Raw genomic sequence first — 13,980 nt, 5'->3', positions numbered from 1 at the left:
GCAAAGATGGGCCGAAAACAGCCCCCGTCCACAGGGAAGAGGTGTGAGCCAGCACAGAGGAAGAGTCGGACGAGGACGTCTTCCATACAGACAAGAAATTGAGCCAGCAAAGCCGCCGCCACGAGAACTGCCCCAGCTGTGGCGGGGATCATGAGAGACAATCATGTAAATACAGAGAAGCCATTTGCAGGCGTTGCGACAGGAAAGGCCACCTAGCACGAGTTTGCAGAGCTCAATTTCTGCGTAGTTGAAAACCACGTGACTACCGCGACCAACCAGAACCGGCTCATTCAAAACAGCCAATCAAAGATGACGGCGCGAGAAAACGGCGCGAACCTCAAAAGCGGGAGACCTACAGCACGAGAATCGGCCAAGCCAGCACAACTGACGATGAGAAAGTCTACACGAAAGTAGAAATCGATGGCAAATCGTGCGAAATGGAAATCGACACCGGGTCTATGTTATCGATCATGTCCTGGTCAACACTCAAGGCACTCCTGCCCAAACTTCAGAAGAACCAGCTGTCCCGTCAGAAAATCCTCCTACCAGGGAAACCGAGTTCCCGTTGAAGGCGTGGGCACGTTCCGGGTCACCTACGGCGAGTTCCAGAAAGAGCTGCCCCTGACCGTCGTTAGCAAGCCCCTACCAAGTCTACTGGGCATGAAATGGTTCCGGGCCCTCGGCATGGGCTTCACGGGCGTTCACAGCATCAGCGGATCATCGCTTAAAGAAACCCTGCTCCACGAGTTTCGGGACGTTTTCGAAGAGACTCTAGGCAAGTACGTGGGGACCCCTATATCATTTAATTTAGACCCCAACATAGCGCCAATCAGACTGAAAGCAAGACGAGTTCCATTTGCTTTAAAGCCCAAAATTGATGCGGAGCTCGACAAGCTCATTAAGCAAGGGGTGCTAGTTCCCATAGATCACGCTAAGTGGGAAACCCCAATAGTCACGCCAGTCAAATCGGATGGCTCAATTAGAATTTGTGCTGACTATAAATGTTCGATTAACAAGGCGTTGCAGCAGAGCGCCTATCCGGTTCCGATAGTCCACCATCTACTACACTCCCTGGGGCCTGGCAAGCTATTCGCAAAACTAGACTTTGCGCAGGCGTACCAGCAACTGCCAGTAGATGACGCTACGGCAGAATCACAGACAATTGTAACTCACAGAGGTGCCTTTAAATGCACCAGGCTTCAGTTTGGGGTCAGCATCGCCCCAGGACTCTTTCAAAGCACAATGGAGCGCCTTCTACAAGGCCTCCCAGGTGTCGTCCCGTATTTCGACGACGTTTTGATTAGTGGCCAAGACGAGACTCAGTTAGGCCAGAGGGTTAGACAAGTCCTAACGAGGTTCAGAGAAGCAGGACTTAAACTCAAGCGAACAAAAAGTAAGATAGCGGTTCCATCAGTGGAATTCTTAGGCTACAGAATCGACGGCACGGGCATTCACCCCACAGAAAGCAAAGTCAGGGCCATTCAAAGCGCGCCCACCCCCAAGTCAAAATCCGAGCTGCAGGCCTTCCTGGGCCTTCTCAACTTCTATACAATGTTTTTGAAAGACAAAGCCACCGTTGCGGAGCCTCTGCACAGGCTCCTGGGAAAAAAATGTTCCGTGGGTTTGGGGCAAGCGAGAAGCGACCGCATTCAGCGCGGTTAAGAGACTTTTGTCTGAGTTCAGTTTCCTCATCCAATACAATTCTGAACTACCTCTAGTATTGGTCTGTGACGCTTCCCCCTTTGGCGTAGGTGCGGTTTTAAGCCATAGACTGCCGAATGGGTTATTTATTTATTTATTTATTTATTTATTTATTCAAATTTCTATACCGCCCTTCTCCTTTCGGACTCAGGGCGGTGAACAGCCAGATAAAAAACATCTATACAAACATCACGGTTAAAAATAAAGTTAAAATAATTTATAAATTTGGCCCATAATTTAAAACTTGTCAATTAAAATAAATATTAAAATTTTTAAAACTAACCCTAAAATCAGGACAGACCGGCTAGCTGAAAAAAATAAGTTTTTAGGGCCCGACGAAAAATCCGGAGGTCGGAGATCACTCGTATCTCTGGGGGTAGATTGTTCCATAGGGTAGGTGCCACCACAGAGAAGGCTCTCCTCCTGGGGGTCGTCAGCCGGCATTGTCTGGCCGACGGCACCCTGAGGAGGCCCTCTCTGTGGGAGCGAACTGGCCGGTGGGAGGCTATTGGTGGCAGAAGGCGATCCCGTAAGTACCCTGGCCCTAAGCCATGGAGCGCTTTAAAGGTGATCACCAACACCTTGAAGCGCACCCGGAAGTCCACCGGAAGCCAATGCAGCTCGCGCAGGAGAGGAGTCACATGGGAGCGCCCCGTCGCTCCCATAATCCCCCGCGCAGCCGCATTCTGCACCAGTTGGAGCCTCCGGGTGCACCCCAAGGGGAGCCCCATGTAGAGAGCATTACAATAGTCCAGACGAGAAGTGACGAGTGCTTGAGTGACCGTGCGTAGGGAGTCCCGGTCCAGAAAGGGGCGCAACTGGCGTATCAGGCGAACCTGACAAAAAGGCCCCCTGGCCACGGCTGTCATATGCCCTTCTAAAGACAGCCGTGCATCCAGGAGGACACCCAAGTTGCGGGCCCTCTCCGTGGGGGCTAATGATTCGCCCCCAATAACCAGCGATGGCGTCAGCTGGCTATACCGGGACGCCGGCAGCCACAGCCACTCGGTCTTGGAAGGGTTGAGTCGAAGCCTGTTTCTCCCCATCCAGACCCGCACGGCCTCCAGGCACTGGGACATCACTTCCAAGGCATCATTGGGATGGTCTGGGGTGGAGATGTACAGCTGAGTATCATCAGCGTACTGATGGAACTCCACCCCAAAACCACGGATGATCTCACCCAGCGGCTTCACATAAATGTTGAACAGGAGGGGCGAGAGGACCGACCCTTGCAGCACCCCACAAACAAGGCGCCTTGGGGTCGACCGCTGCCCCCCTGTCAACACAGATTGCGACCGGTCGGAGAGATAGGAGGAGAACCACCGCAGAACGGTGCCCCCCACTCCCAGTCCCTCCAGCCGGCGCAACATGATACCATGGTCGATGGTATCAAAAGCCGCTGAGAGGTCTAATAGGACCAGGATAGAGGAATAACCCCTATCCCGGGCCCTCCAGAGATCATCCACCAACGCGACCAATGCCGTTTCCGTGCTGTACCCAGGTCTGAAACCGGACTGGAGCGGATCCAGATAGACAGCTTCATCCAGGTACTGGGGAAGCTGTCGCGCCACCACACTCTCAACAACCTTCGCAATAAAGCGAAGGTTGGAGACTGGACGATAGTTAGCCAAAATAGCCGGATCCAGGGATGGCTTCTTGAGGAGAGGCCTCACCACCGCCTCTTTCAAGGCGGCCGGCAGAACACCCTCGCTCAAAGAAGCGTTAATAATCCCCTGGAGCCAGCCTCGTGTAACCTCCCGGGAAGCCAGCACCAACCAGGAGGGACACGGGTCCAATAAACATGTGGTTGCGTTCAGCCGTCCCAAGATCCTGTCCACGTCCTCGGGAGCCACAGGATCGAACTCCTCCCAGATAACACTCTCAAGGCCTGCCTCAGTCATCTCATCTGAACTAACCCAGTCGGCGGCCAAGTCTTCCCGAATCTGAGTTATTTTATCATCCAGATACTGTACAAAATCCTCAGCTCGGCCCTGCAAGGGGTCCTCCCGCGCTCCCAGATGGAGGAGGGAGCGGGTCACCCTAAACAGGGCGGCTGGGCGGTTATCTGATGACGCGATAAGAGCAGCAAAATAGCTAGATTTTGCCGCTTTTATCGCCACTAGGTAGGTCTTAATGTGAGACCTTACCAGTGTCAAGTCAGACTCGGAACGACTGGCCCTCCAACCGCTCTCTAGGCATCTTTTCCGGCGCTTCATCTCCCTCAGCTCCTCGGAAAACCAGGGAGTTAAGTGAGTTCGGCGCCGGGTCAGAGGCCGCAAAGGCACGACCCGGTCCAAAGCCCCGGCAGCCGCCCTATTCCAGGCGGCCACCAGGTCATCAGACGAGTCATGAGCTAGAGTCTCAGGAAATGGCCCAAGCTCCATCTGGAACCTATCAGGGTCCATCAGGCGCCTGGGGCGGAACCACCTGGTCGGTTCCACCTCCCTGCGACGGGGTACGGCGGTCAGAAAGTCAAGTCGAAGGAGCGAGTGGTCAGACCATGACAAGGGTTCAATATCTACATCCCCTATATCAAGACCACTCAACCACTGACCAGAGATAAAAACTAAGTCCAGAGTGTGTCCCCCCATATGAGTAGGGCCGTGAATTACTTGGGTCAGGTCCATGGCCGTCATGGAAGCCATGAACTCCCGAGCTACCTCAGATGTTTCACCGATGGATGGCAAGTTGAAATCCCCCATGACCACAAGTCATGGAGGCGCCCATTGCCTATTACTCTCGCACTCTGTCTAGTGCTGAAAGGAACTATAGCCAGCTAGATAGGGAGGCACTAGCGGCTGTAGCGGGGGTCAAAAAATTTCACGAGTATTTGTTTGGCCGCACCTTTGAACTCATTACAGACCACCAGCCTCTTTTGGGACTTTTGGCTGAAGATAAACCGACCCCGGCGGCTCTTTCCCCCGGATGACCAGATGGTCCATTTTCTTAGCCGCATATTCATACAGACTGCTCCACCGGCCGGGCAAAACTTTAGGATATGCTGACGCCCTCAGCCGATGCCCCTTGCCCGAATTGTTGGACAACCCGACCCCGGAAGCCCCGGTTTTACTGCTTGACATTGTTTCCCCGGGCCCCATTTCTTCAAACGAGGTGGCGAGGGTTTCTGCCAGAGACTCTGTTTTGCGCACTGTAATGGGCTGGGTAATGAGGGGTTGGCCCACCAAGGTGGACAGTGGTGACTTTCAATTATACTTTAACAAGAAAAATGAACTGTCAATGTTGGGGGGTTGCTTGTTGTGGGGAGACAGGGTGGTCATTCCTTCGCGGTTAAGGCACAGGGTTTTAGAAATGCTGCACGAAGGACACCCTGTTATTGTTCGCATGAAAGGCCTAGCTCGTAGTTATGTTTGGTGGCCACATCTTGACCAAGATGTCACTGAGTGGGTGGGGAAGTGCAGGCCATGCCAGGAGTCCCGCCCAGATCCTCCCATAGCTCCCGTTCATGAATGGGAAAAACCGAAGGGGCCGTGGGGGAGGATTCACATCGATTTCGCTGGCCCGTTCCACGGCCAAAACTTTCTTATTATTGTAGATGCATATTCTAAGTGGCTCGAAATTGCCTTGATGCCATCTACCACTTCTGAGGCCGTAATCAAAGTACTCAGAAAACTATTCGCAACACACGGTTTGCCGGACACCCTGGTATCCGACAATGGGCCCCAATTCACGGCGACTCAATTCGAGGGCTACCTAGCCGAATTAGGCATAAGACATGCATTATCCGCTCCTTTTCATCCGGCTTCTAATGGCCTTGTTGAAAGATTTGTAAGAACGGCCAAAGAAGCTCTTTCCCGGCTCGATGCAGGGGACTGGCAGGCTAGAATAGAGGAATTCTTAGCGGTACAGCATGCCACCCCGTGCCCTACTTCGGGCCGCAGCCCAGCCGAGCTTTTAATGGGCTGAAAGCTATGATGCGTTCTAGACAGACTGCGTCCTAATTATTCCTCCGATAGCTTCACCGGGGAAGTGGGAGGACTAAGACATTTCGAAATAGGATCACCAGTGTTTGCTAGAAGCTACACCAATGGGCCCTTATGGGTAGAGGGAACCATCATAGGAATTACCAGTCCAAAGTCATACACAGTAGATATAGGGCATGGTAAAATCTGGAGGAGACATATAGATCAATTGCGTAAACGTTTACCAAACGAAAACTCATGTCCTAACTATCCAAGTCTTCCTGACACAGCTACCTCAAGCCCGAGTAAGCCGGAATACTTATCTGGCAACCCTGAGTTCCAGCGCCGCCCCAGCGAGCCGACACTCCCAGCCGGAGATAGCCACACCTCCGGAGAAATCCAGGAGGTTCCATTGGCAGAGCCGGGAGAGGCGAGAGGTCCCTCCGACCGGCTCGACGCCTCGCCAACAACTGAACTGCACAGGTCAACCAGGATTAAGACACGCCCTGGTCACCTGCATGATTTTGTATGTAAATATGTAAATAGATAGAATAAGTGCCTTCTGGGAGGGGAGGGGTGTTATGTATGTATCTATTTTGTGCAGGAAATTCAAATGCACAGTGAATTCTGATTGGTTCTGGGTTGCCTCTGGAAAGTATATAAAGAGGGCTGTTGCCTGTGTGTTTTTGCTGAAGTCTCACCCTAAATTAAAGAGCTGTTGTTACTAGCCTGCTTGTGCCTCTCGTTATTCCCGCGCTACAACACAAACAAACTTATTCACTCCTTTTTGCCATTCCATCAAGTATTTGTCACTTTTAAGCACCGGAATCATTTGAAACAAAAATAAAAATCTAGGTAGAACATTCATTTTAACTGCTGCTATTCTTCCAAGTAAAGACAGCTCAGTTTTTTCCAAGTTTCCATATCCTTTTGTACTTTTCGCCACAACACCTCATCATTATTTTGAAACAGTTTTATATTTGAATCTGCAACTTGAACTCCTAGATATCTCACCTTTGATACTATTTCAAAGCCTGCCTTCCTTTCCAATTCTTTCTTTTGATCAGCTGTCATATTTTTAACTATCATCTTGGTTTTTTTCTGGTTCAGTCTAAATCCTGATACCATACCATATTCTTCTATAATGTCTTTCATCTGAATTATTGATTGCATCGGCTGTGTTAGGGTAACAACCAGATCATCTGCAAATGCCCTTGTTCTGTAATCCTCTTGCCTTATCACTATTCCCTTCAAGGTACTCGAGTCCCGTATTGTATTCAGCAAGACTTCTAAGGTTAAAATGAACAACAACGGGGATAACGGACAACCTTGTCTTGTGCCTTTTTCTATACTAAAATTTGTAGTTAAACTTCCATTAATAATAATTTGTGCTGTTTGTTCTTGATAAATTGCTGCAACCACCTGTACAAACTGATCCCCAAAGTCCATCTTTTTTAAAGTCTTTAATAGAAAGTTCCAATTCACTCGATCAAAGGCCTTCTCCGCATCCAAAAACACCAGCACTGCAGCGATCTGTTTATTCTTCTCAAGATATTCCAATAAGTCTATAATTTGCCTCACATTATCCTTCATATATCTGCCTTCTATAAATCCTGCTTGATCATGATGAATCACCTCTTGAATAACTGGCATTAATCTGTTGGCTAATACTTTCGCATAAATTTTATAATCCGTATTCAGGAGAGATATTGGTCTAAAATTTTCTGGTTTTATAGAGCCTGCCTCCTCTTTCGGTATCAGAGAAACAAAAGCTGCTTTCCATGAAGGGGGTATTTTTCCCCCTTGTTGTATGCTACAAAATAAGTCTTTAAGATGTTCAATCATTTCTGCTTGTAAAGCTCTATAATACACCGCAGTTAAACCATCTGTTCCTGGAGCTTTAGCTGTTTTCAGTTGTTTAATAGCAACAATAATCTCCTCAGTTGTTATTGGTAAACTCGTTCTTTCCTTTTGATCATTAGAAATTTTTATAACTCTCTTTTCTTCTAAATATTTATTTATAAGTTCATTCTGTATATCATCTTTAGCATATAGTTTAGAATAATAATCTAAAAAGGCTTCTTTAATTAATTTTTGTTGAAATACTTCCTTTCCTCTATACTCAATACTCCCAATAGTCCGAGTACTCTGCTGTTTCCTCAATGTGTAAGCCAACCATCTGCCCAGCTTATTGGCATTACTAAATGTATTATGTTTTGCAAATTGTAAATTAGTTGCTGCTTGTTCTGCTGTAAGCATATGGAATTGATCTTTCAAAAGTTTTATAACTCCTTGTAATTTTTCATCTGTTGGATTTTTTATAAGCAACTGCTCTTTTTTCTTTATCTCTCCTTCCAGTTCTAATCTTTTTCTTTGTCGATTTGATTTGTGTTTAGAATTCATATAAATCAGTACCCTCCGCATATATGCCTTGCTCGCATCCCAAACAATTTCAATAGGGGTACCCTTATTCAAGTTCATTTCAAAAAATTCCTTCATTTGTTTCTTAAGTTCATTTACATTCTTTTCATATCTAAACAAATTTTCATTTACTCTTCAAGATCTTCTCTCATTTTTTCCCATTTCTATTTCTATCCATACCGGGCTGTGGTCAGATAAAGTTCTCGGAAATATCTTTGTTTTCTTTGTTTTTGAGAGTAAATCAACTGTAAGTAAAATAAAATCAATCCTGGAAAAGGATCTGTGTCTGTCTGAAAAAAAAGTAAAGTCCAGTTCTTTTGGGTTATGCACTCTCCAAATATCTTTCAATTCCAAATCTTCTTTCAAATAAAAAAAAAAACTGTGGTAGTTTGACACGTGATTTTGCCAAGCTTTTCTTATCTATTTTAGGATCTATTACTCCATTCCAATCTCCCATAAGTAAAATAGATCTATAATCCCATTGTAGTATTTTAGAATGCAATAACTTGTAAAAATTTTCTTGTTGCTGATTAGGAGCATAAATTCCAATCACCAAGATCGGACCATTATCTGTAAAAAGTTCTATTGCTATGTATCTTCCACAATCATCTGCTTCTATAATTTTTGTTAGCAATCTTTTATTTGTATAAATCACTACCCCATTCTTTTTCTCCGAATTTGAAGCTATAAACTGTGTTCCTAATCTAGAATTTATCAGATATTTTTGAACTTGTATTCTAATATGAGTTTCCTGTAAGCAAATAACATCATTATTCGATTGTCTCAAGTAATGAAATATCTTCCTCCTTTTCTGTGGTGAATTCAATCCGTTCACATTCCAAGATAAAAACTTAATTGTCATCTGCAGGCTCTTGAAGCGATAAGAGCATTTGCTGAAGTTTCTGTTCCACACTATTGGTCTTCGGCTTAGCTCCTCCCATAGCTTCGGATTTTTGTGCTTTACCATTAACTCCCTGTTCGTCTTGTGATAGCTTAGGGCTCTGATGTTGTTGTTTCTCTAAGAATTGTTTATAAGCTGCTCGAGTAATATGCTGATCTTTAGCACTATGCAACATCCAATCAAGATCCGCTGCTACTTCTCTTGTGTTTTTAGGTGGTTCAACTAAAGACTCTAAGGGAGGATCCAGCAAAGGTAGGCCCCCTACCGCTCCTTGAGTCTCTACTGCTTCCCTCTCCATCTGTTTCCTCTGCTCTTCAAGCTCTTGTTCAAATTGCTTATCCTTCTCACCCTCCATTATGGCTATAACCGAGGAAGTACGTGGAGATGCTGTACCAGGTTTAAAAACACTGAAAAAAATTCTTCTGCTTTTTGAGGAGTATTTAATCGATATCTGTCTCCTTGATACCTCAATATTATGCTAACTATGCTAATATTATTCAGATGGAATTTGCTGTTTTTTTAGTTCAGTCACCAAAAATCCAAAATCTTTTCTATCTTTCAACATCAACAGGTGGCAGTTCTTTGTAGATCCCAATCTCTCTTCCATCCACTTGAATAGTAGAAACAAAAGATTTTTGCAAAATATCGTTTCTTATTCTTCTATCTGTAAAGTAGATCACCACATCTCTAGGCAGTTGCCTTTGCCTTGCCACCCAGGAGTTCACTCTATAGACCTTATCAATTTTACAAAAAACTTCCTCAGGGTCAACCTTTAACATTACAGCCAGAGCATCAGCGCAAACCCTTCTCAGGTCTTCTCTATTGTTCTCTTTTATACCTCTGAGCCTCACAGCAAACTCCATGAATCTGAATTGCATCATTGTCACTTCATTTTCAAGACTTTGTGTTTTATTATCAACATTAGAAATTTTTTGGTCAGCTTCTTTCATTTTAGATTCTACTTCTGAGCTAAGATGTTCCACTTTCTTATCAATTTGGAGCACTACTTCTGAGAAACCAGTCACAGCTGTCAATATTTCCCATTTCATCTTGTCATACTTTTCTTGAACCATCTCTTTAAATTCCTGCTGTGATTTTTCAAATTTCTGATCTAAAGCCCCAGCAATAAATTCCTTCAAATCATTAAATCCAGATTCTTGTGTTTGGGTCTGTATCTGTGAACTCAAAGGCTGCTCTTTTGGTTTATGAGTGGGGGAGCCCCCCCCACCAGCTTTAGCTGGCTTTGTTTGTTTTGAAGCCATTCTTCGCAGCCTGACTCTTTCTAAAAAGGATATCCTCTCTCCCTTTCCACCACAAAAACCTTTCAGGAATTTCCCCAGCTTTAGTCAAGTCCCAAGGGAGAGGGAACAAGTCAAATCAGTTTTAAAAGAACTTTTCCTCTTTCTTCTGGCCAGCACTGTTACTTTTTGTTACTTTGTAGCATAAACAAGCTCAAACAATTGCACTTTCACTTTCAGCATTCCTTATTGCTAAAGCCGGGCACCATTTTAAACAAACTTTCACTTTTTCTCAGTTACTAACTTCATTCACAGGGCTAAGAAAAATACTTGCGATTTGATTTTCAAGTCCAGATTCCACCCTGCTTATTTTTAACAATTTTCTTAGCTTTCTCTCGTTTCGTTGGTCGCGTCGCCTAGCTCTGCAATTATGCAGAGTCGCCCTTGGAGCCCGGAGCCTCAGCGCGCTATACAGGGAGCCTCACCCTGCTTCCTCCCCAGACGCTAAAAAAAAATGATCTGGGGACTTCACAGGGGGCGATGGGATGTCGTTGCTGGCTACAGGTGGTCCGCCAAATATCCTGGGCCTAAGCCACGTAGGGCTTTATAGGTCATCGCCAGCACCTTGAATCTCACCCGGAGGGTAATCGGTAACCAATGCAAGTCGCGCAGGAGGGGTGTAACATGGGAGTATCGGGATTCTCCCATCACAACCCGCCCGGCTGCATTTTGCACCAGCTGAAGCCTCCGAGTGGCCCTCAAGGGCAGCCCCATGTAGAGAGTGTTACAGTAGTCAATATGTGAGGTGACTAGCGCATGAGTAACTGTGCGTAGGGCATCTCGGTCCAAGTAGGGACGCAACTGGCGCAACAGACGAATCTGGGCATATGGCCCCCTGGTCATGGTCATTATATGATCTTCTAGACTCAACCGTGAGTCCAGGAGGACACCCAAAATACATCTCAAATATGAAGTGAAATAAATGGGGTAAGATTGAGAATGAAATGTAATACAGTTAAAATTAAAGGAAAAAAGCTGAAGGGGAGATATAAGAACAGGAAAAAGAAGAAGCTAAAGAAATGGAAGAAAGGGAGGAAAACATCAAGAAAGAGAACTGTGGAGAGACTAAGAAAATGGTTAAGATTCAGTCAAAAAGTTAATTTGTTAATAAAGAGAAGGATGCTAGTTGTAGAAATTATGTGTGAAAATGCTGTTAATGAAAAATAGAACAATGTTATCCAACCTACATCTTAATCCTTTTTACTTTCACCGCCATAGACCATTAAAGGTATTTCAATTGTTACAGTTTATACTTATTTATATTTCTAAAAAAAAAGAAAAAAGAAAACTTATCGTCGTCTAGATTTCAAAAATACAAAGACAAATATTCCAATTATTACTCATTTCATTTTTACAATCATGATTTCCCATTTATTTCTTACTACTATTCATATTTTAATTCTAAATATGTATAACATCTTTCTCTTTCATTTCTTTTTCTTTTTCTCCCTTCCCATTTTTATTTTTGCCTTTTTATTACTCCTTTTTTTCTTTTGTGTTTTAAAATTTTGAACTCTCCTCTCTTGCTCTAAATTTCCCATTGTTTGCACCTACCTTTTTTAGTGAGGAAAAAGAAGAAAAAGAAATCTCCCTCTGCCTCTGCCTCATTTTTCCTTGCAGCAAACAGCAAACAGCCTGCTTTACTTTCAGTTTCGTTTTCAGCATAGCTTGATTAGCACAAGGGGAAAAAATCTGCTCCAACACTCTTTGCAGCAAGCAGCAGAGCCCTGCGCAAAACAGCTGAGAGAGTCGGGATGCCAATCTAATCAAATTGTGCTAATTAGCCTGTGCTGAAGCTGAAAGGAGCTGTTTTTTCTTGCTGTTTGCTTGCAAGGAGGTAACTGCTGCGAGGCACAGGCAAAAGGGGGGGCACCCTCCGCCACCCTCCTTGCCACTTAGCGCCCTCCTGCCACCCCTTTTTGCCTCTAGCGCTCCCCAGCCACCCCCCATGCCTCTTACTGCCCCCCTAAGTCATCCCACTGCCCCCCACTTTGGTACCGCCCACTTTGGGAACCACTGCTTTAGGTCATCACTCATCACTTTGAAAAATCCATGTGCATTTTCTTGTGTGCAATAAGGGTGGAATGCTTCCTGAAGCACCCTCCACTCTTGGGGCACTTAAATGGTTTCTCCCGTGTGTATAAGCACATGATTTAAAAGGCTAGTCTTAGTACTGAAATCTTTCCCACAATCTGGGCACTTGTATGATTTCTCTCCTGTGTGAGTCCTCAGGTGTCTCACCAGGCTGGAAATGTGACTGAAACTTTTCCCACAATCTGGACATTCAAATGGTTTCTCTCCTGTGTGAGTCCTCTGGTGTGTCACCAGGTGGGAATTGTGACTGAACCTTTTCCCACAATCAGGACATTCAAATGGTTTCTCTCCTGTGTGAGTTTCCTGGTGTGTCACCAGGCTGGAATTGCGACTGAAACTTTTCCCACAATCAGGACATTCAAATGGTTTCTCTCCTGTGTGAGTCCTCTGGTGTCTCACCAGCTCAGAATTCCAAAGGAAGCTTTTCTCACAATCAGGACATTCAAATGGTTTCTCTCCTGTGTGAGTCTTCTGGTGTGCCACCAGATTGGAATTCTGACTGAACCGTTTCCCACAATCAGGACATTCAAATGCTTTCTCTCCTGTCTGAGTCTTCTGGTGTTTCACCAGGGTGGAATTGTTACTGAACCTTTCCCCACAATCAGGACATTCAAATGGTTTCTCTCCTGTGTGAGTCTTCTGGTGTGTCACCAGATTGGAATTCTGACTGAACCGTTTCCCACAATCAGGACATTCAAATGCTTTCTCTCCTGTCTGAGTCTTCTGGTGTTTCACTAGGGTGGAATTGTTACTGAACCTTTTCCCACAATCAGGACATTCAAATGGTTTCTCTCCTGTGTGAGTCTTCTGGTGTGTCACCAGGCTGGAATTCTGACTGAAACTTTTCCCACAATCAGGACATTCAAATGGTTTCTCTCCTGTGTGAGTCCTCTGGTGTGTCACCAGGTTGGAATTGTGACTGAAACTTTTTCCACAATCAGGACATTCAAATGGTTTCTCTCCTGTGTGAGTCTCCTGGTGTGTCACCAGGCTGGAATTCTGACTGAAACTTTTCCCACAATCAGGACATTCAAATGGTTTCTCTCCTGTGTGAGTCCTCTGGTATGTCACCAGGCTGGAATTGTGACTGAACCTTTTCCCACAATCAGGACATTGAAAGAGATTCTCTCCTGTGTGAGTCCTTTGTTGTCTCATGAGATGGTAATTTCCAATGATACTTTCACACAATTTGGACATTCTTATGTGATGGGTGTCCTGTGATGTATCACCGTGTTGCCATGCTCTCTAAAGTGTTCACATATGGAGCACTCTTATGGCTTCTCTCCTGTGTGTCATTCCATGAACCACAAGGAAGCTGACCAAGCTTTTCCACAACTGATATTCTTGAGGTCAAAAATATGTGTGATCTATTGTTTAGTGCTGTTTTGATTACCACTAAATCAAAATCTATTGTTTAGTAGTGTTTTGATTGGTGTTTGCTTCTTCCCAGAGCAAGGCCTGTATCATTGTCTGTCCTATGTGTCCTGCCCAATAAGACCTTTTCCTTCCCCCTAACTTCCAGATATTTCCATCTTTTTCTGAGTGAAAAATAATCTTCCTTGATTTTTCATGAAATGTATCCTTGAGTTTCGTATCCTCTACTTTTTCCAGCTCAAAATCTCATGTTAATTTTCTCTCTTTTGTC

General features: G+C 45.2%; 1 pseudogene; it reads right to left on the bottom strand.

Moving 5' to 3' along the window:
• The window catches only part of LOC139310043 (zinc finger protein 850-like), a 218,579-nt pseudogene that overhangs the window by 21,115 nt on the left and 183,484 nt on the right, over positions 1 to 13,980 (bottom strand).

The sequence above is a fragment of the Pituophis catenifer genome, unplaced genomic scaffold (assembly GCF_029215685.1).
Source record: "Pituophis catenifer annectens isolate HBS135680 unplaced genomic scaffold, rPitCat1.0.hap2 SCAF_2, whole genome shotgun sequence".
NCBI lineage: Eukaryota > Metazoa > Chordata > Lepidosauria > Squamata > Colubridae > Pituophis > Pituophis catenifer.
The sequence above is the reverse complement of the archived record's forward strand: the minus strand, read 5'-3'. Positions and strand labels throughout refer to the sequence as shown.